Consider the following 5,717-nt stretch of genomic DNA (forward strand, 5'->3'; position numbering starts at 1 on the left):
AAATGGAATCCAAACAACCCTTTCTCAGACCATAAATAGGAATTCATCAATGTCACAATAATTCCAAATCAATGAGAACACATTTTTTCACTATAACAATGAAAGGATCAAATAAAGGCCCAGTCCCTACTGCAACTTTGCCAAAAGTTGAAGTTAAGATTTTTTTAAATATATATATATATATATTCATATAATCTTCCGTCCCAACCATAATATGCCCTATCGATAAACATTTGTAGTAAAGGTCTGAATAAAACAAGAACTTGAACAGTTTTCTTTAGGTCCTTGTTGAACATAGATCATGAATCCCCAATGCAAACCTGTCTATGTATTAAACAGCTTTGATGGTACTGTATGTCATGGTGAGCATCCTGAACATTTGTGCTCTGAAAACCAAAGTATTTCCAGACATCAGCTTCAGGGTTTCACCGTTTTCATGGATTTCAATGCTCTCGTCCAGACTCCGTCATTGTGAGACTTCACTGCTGCATGGTAAAGTGCTCACTTCTAGCTCTATGCATTGTAGCGGCGATTCTCTTTTCCCTTCTGTGTAGCAGCAGACTGACTTTAAGCACATTACAACCACCTTAAAGGCTGGAGTGAGAGACAGCGTGTCTCTGATTCTCTTTAAATGTAACATGACCAACGTCCAAGTGCCTCTGAGGTTTGGAAATTGCAATAAAAAAAATTGACATTATACTGCAAATGTAATTAACTGTCCAACTTCAATTCCTACCCTCGGAAATGGAAACAAAACGGACGATACGTAGGTACTTCAGCGTGGGCAGATAATCGAACGGCTCAATTAATCAGTACATAGGTCAGATTCACTTTAAATTTCAAGTATCCAACAGGTTCAGGTGAGGGGATATCAATCAGGACTCGATTATGTAATATTATTGGGTATTTCCTTTGATATCAACCAAACGGTTGCATTGATTGGGGGTGATATATAGAAGAACTGCAGCTCTCAGGCTCCGCCATTTTTAAACTGTCTCTAAAAACAATATGAATCATTCTGGCTTATCTAGTAATCAAATTATAATTGCTACAGTAAGGCGAGGTTTGAGTTTAATTTAGCTCATTTTGTTTAAGGGAGTACATCAGCCTGGGTTATAGAGATGCACCGAAGCAATAATGGGAAAAAATATAAAATGAACAGGCAGCAATATTTTAGCAAGGCACTACGGATGAGTAGAAACCTCCTTGAAAACTTCAAAGTAATGAAGTCTCTGCTATTCTCCACTACTTTTTAGTTGCCCATATATTCACTGGTCTTAGTTATTTAACTATAAAGAGCATAGAGGCCCCCCATTAGAAATAAAGAGATGTTTTATGGTGCAGATGTAGGGGCGGGGTAGAGGAAGCCTAAAATCATATTTTGACGTACAGCATTAATACACAATGGTATATGGGGAGGGGGGGGTGATATAATGAGATGTTCAGGTGGTTGTGTGGGTCTGTGGGGGGGTGAAGAACAAAACAAATCTTTCATTTCAAAGCATTACATCTTTTGCAAAGCTACTGTGAAATGGAAATGGTTTTTCAGCTTGATACACTTTTTGTTAAGAAAAAGGATTTCCTCTGGGTTTTGATAGGAAGAGCGAGAAGAAAAAGAAAATAAAAATGGGAAAATTGGCAGTTGGGTTGCTGCCTGCCTCAAAGCATGACACCTTGTTTTTTGCATGACTGAGGGACGACAGCGCACGGCAGATTAGGTTAGAAAAAATGGAAAGGCTCTGTAAAAAAAAAAAAAAAAACTGACAGCCATGCAGAGGTTGGTGAATACTCCCCTACTCTCAGATGTACCCATGTCAGACGATAAGATTGCACTTCCTATCCATACAAAATTGCTATATATTAAAAAAAAAGACACAAAAAATTGATTTTCGTTTTGCAAACATGACCTGAACACATGAGCAGCTCATGAGTTGAGAATGTTCCCCACATCTGGAAGCCTTTAAAAAAAAAAGGCATGGAAGAGCCACAAATGGTCTGAATTCACTACAGTCAGCAGAGAGAGCAAGCAGGAGACGAGCTCTCTGGCTGCAAAGCAATACAAGATCTATTAAGTATGCAAAGGAAAAAAATTACTAACAATAATATGGAAGAAAAATGGAGAAATACAGAGCGGACACCAGATAAACAGCTGTAGAGAAACACACCTTGAGGCGTTCTTAGCTATTAGAATGGAACTGGGTCATTTAGTGGACTCTAAAGCAGGAGCTATCAAACCAATGAATGAAACAAAGCAGAGATGTTCAATGCTAGTGATTCATGAATCATTGGATCAAGGATTTGAAGCAGCCACTCTGACCTGATCAGTGATTGGCCGATCAGATATTACAAAATAAAAGTTAAAATCCAAGTTAATTATATATATATATATATATGTATATATAATTCCCCGTCTGTATACATGCATTGTACTTTGGGGAACTTTTAGTACAAGAAAATTCAGATCAATTGGGTAACAAGTTTAATTTAGATGGAAATAGTTATTCACTATATAAATTTTATACTGCAAAGTTACTAGTTAATAGGTCAAGTAACTATGCAGTTACTTTTTACCACCTAAAATGTTAATTAATTTTGAAAACGTCTCTGTTCTGTGACCTTTGAATGCAACAAGTAGTTTGGTAATCGAATATGAAATGTTTGATATCAATTAATGAATTACTTAATAAAAAGGATGACATATCAGACAACACTATAATAATATACACCATTTTGGGTTGTTTTATGGGACAAGTGAGTTGTGATATATTTATTTAGATAAGTATTACACTGGATGTTTAAAATAAAAGAATAATAAAACAAATTTGAACTTGATAATCATACCTGTTAACAATACAATGGGTTACAATGCTTAAAATGTATGTTTTTAGAAGAATTTAACAAAAATAAAAGCAAATAAAATCAATAAAATCACACTGTTACACAAGAGAAAGTAATAGGAAGAGTTTACTTCAAACAAATCAGTGTAGAAATAACATTATACCATGCGGGTGTTTCAGCAGAACACTGAGAAATAAAGCTGTCGTGTTTTCTCACTGGGTGATGCAGTTAAACCTTTCTATGTTTAACCTTGTTTCCTTCCTTGACAAAACCATTTAGGAAACAACTGATGGCACTACTTCTATACTTTTATCAAACAGATCTTATCTGCTTCTTGGTTGTTTCTCTACTAGATGAAACCAACAAAAGAGCTATTGCTGCCATTAACTTTCGTTTAGGAAAGGAAGTGCTTCTGTGTTTTTGTGCCTTCCTGAACACCAAGTCATCAAATGAGCCCAGCTCTGCATCTAGTTTCTTCCCTTTAAAGGGAGAGCTCTTCACATTATTGCTACATTTATTTCAGTTACTCAATTCACTAAGTGAAATAAGATTAATTATACACCGGCTAATGTATGCAAGCCTCTATATTATTCTATATAATGATAATTCCCTCCATTAGAGCTGATGACAAAGAAACATTTGATATTAGAATATTGTGCAAATAAAAGTATGTTTAATACCAGCTCCTAATTTGAAAGAGAAGCTATATAGGAACACATATGTTTATACATATATATATATTTTAACTAATGCAGATATATATATCTGTACATATAATCAGTTTTTTCATATAAACTAAAATATTTCATCTATTGGAATTGAGTATTATATAGAAACCCATTTTGCTTTGGATTGTGTCAATGGGGTAACGACACAACAATAGGCCCGTAAGCAACATTATCTGGGTGGACCCCATATGAAGTAAAACACCTGATCCCATGTTTATTTTGGGACGTTTTTTCCGTTGTTCCAGCAGCTCTTCTTTGTTTTTTCTTTTCTGCAATCCGCTAAAGTACCTAATTTTGGCATGAATCATCGCTAACACATTGTACGTAATGGTTATGGTTTTAATCTATGCTCTGGATTACCCATAATTCCAAGTTGTAGTGTAAAAAATAAAATACTCAAATACATTGTTCTTTAAAGATTTTTGTTTCGTTTTGAAACATACAGTTATTTACATAGTAATTAAAAGTACAAGTGTGTTTTTTGCTGTTGGTGTCGTGTTTAAACGGCTCACCATCATGGTAAATGGCATGTACTTATATAGTGCCTTTATTCAAGTCAGGAGACTTGACCTAAGCGCTTTACACTACATTCATTCACACACACACTCACACACTGATGGTGGCAAGCTACATTGTAGCCACAGCTGCCCTGGGGCTCACTGACAGAAGAGGGGCTGCCGTACACTGGCGCCACCGGGCCCTCTGACCACCATCAGTAGACAATGCATGTGAAGTGTGGACCCTTCCTCCGTTAGCATAGTTTTGTTGGGCTACTGTATAAAACCACGAACTTGACACTATTCCTGACATTTTGAATTGAAAAAGCTTCTTGGATGTGAAGGGAAACGTCTTTCAAGTTGAAAGTCCAGTCGACTGTTTTTAATTTTCTATTTTTGGAACTACTCTAGCGGTGATATAAAGAGCTCCCCCTACTGGTTTGGTGGGAGAAAGTTCATTAGATATCAGCGACTTATAGCCTGATGTGGCTTATACATGAAGGTTTCCAGTTTTTTAGTGGGCGGGGCTTATAGTGAGGCGCACTCTAAAGTCCAGAAAATACGGTAATTCAAAATGACCAACAGGATTCTTCTAAAAATATATAAACTATTCTTTTAACCCTTCATAGGGTACTCAGTGAAATACTTTGAAAATCGAAATTTTAAGTTCAGAGTGTAATTGCAGGACAGGACAAGCACATCTCCATTTTTATGGGGTATGCAAGTAACACAAAAAGGTAACTCGCACTATAAAGGGTTAAGGTCAGCAGCTTTTCAAGAAAAAAAAAACAAGCCTTTGTTTTAAAAAAGTTGTTTTTGATTTCAAAACTTGGCTGTAGAGAGCCATCATTTATCCTCTGGCCTCCACGCCCCCAATGACTCATTCAGTTGTAATTTCTGAGAGTTTTAGCCAAACTACCAGATTTAGCAAAAATCTCCTGATGAGACCCTTTAGAAGCACATCGGGCTACCCAGGCAATCGGGGAGATCTCAAAACACCCCGAGCAGAGAGAGCGCTCACTCATGCGAGATGACATTTTTATGGCTCTGCATAATGCCGCTGTGAGAGAGTGACTTCTTTATTGCCGGGAACGCCGCTTAACTATATCTGAAGCGACAGGCCAGGAGATTTGTTTCAATACAAAACATTAACAGCAATCTAATCCTGCACACGCACATCTGTAGGGAGAAATGCTGCGTCTCAAACCGAGGGCTTGAATCTGCATTTCTTCAGGAAAACATGTACAATCTTTTAAGCTGTATCATTTTTCCTGATATTTACCAATCACAACCAGGTCCTAATGTACAATTAGTAAAAGCTTGGGTAAAATAAAGTACAATGTTGGCATAGATTCAATAAAATGTTAAACGAAATTAAGTTGGTATCTTAGCTTAAAAAAAACAAATCACACAATGCTGAGACTGACTTAAAAAAACAAACAAAAAGCTCTGGAAAAGTTCACAATACATTTACAAGACAACAGAAGACTGTTTAATTTCTAACGCCAAAAATAGAAATAAAAAATAACATCTATAATGATGAATCTTTGTCAGAGCCATTCAACAATGAAGCACAGTGCTTAAAGGTATAGAGGACGATCTTTTATTTCCGCCCGATGAATCCTGGCATTGTCATCTTGGAATATGCCTGTGC

General features: G+C 36.5%; 1 protein-coding gene across 1 annotated transcript in view; it reads right to left on the bottom strand.

Annotated features, from left to right (window-relative positions):
- gxylt2 (glucoside xylosyltransferase 2) overlaps positions 1 to 5,717 on the bottom strand; it is a 21,487-nt gene that overhangs the window by 10,511 nt on the left and 5,259 nt on the right. The gene's annotated exons all lie outside the window — the stretch shown is intronic.

Source organism: Cyprinodon variegatus, unplaced genomic scaffold, assembly GCF_000732505.1.
Source record: "Cyprinodon variegatus isolate N-32 unplaced genomic scaffold, C_variegatus-1.0 Scaffold51, whole genome shotgun sequence".
Lineage (NCBI taxonomy): Eukaryota > Metazoa > Chordata > Actinopteri > Cyprinodontiformes > Cyprinodontidae > Cyprinodon > Cyprinodon variegatus.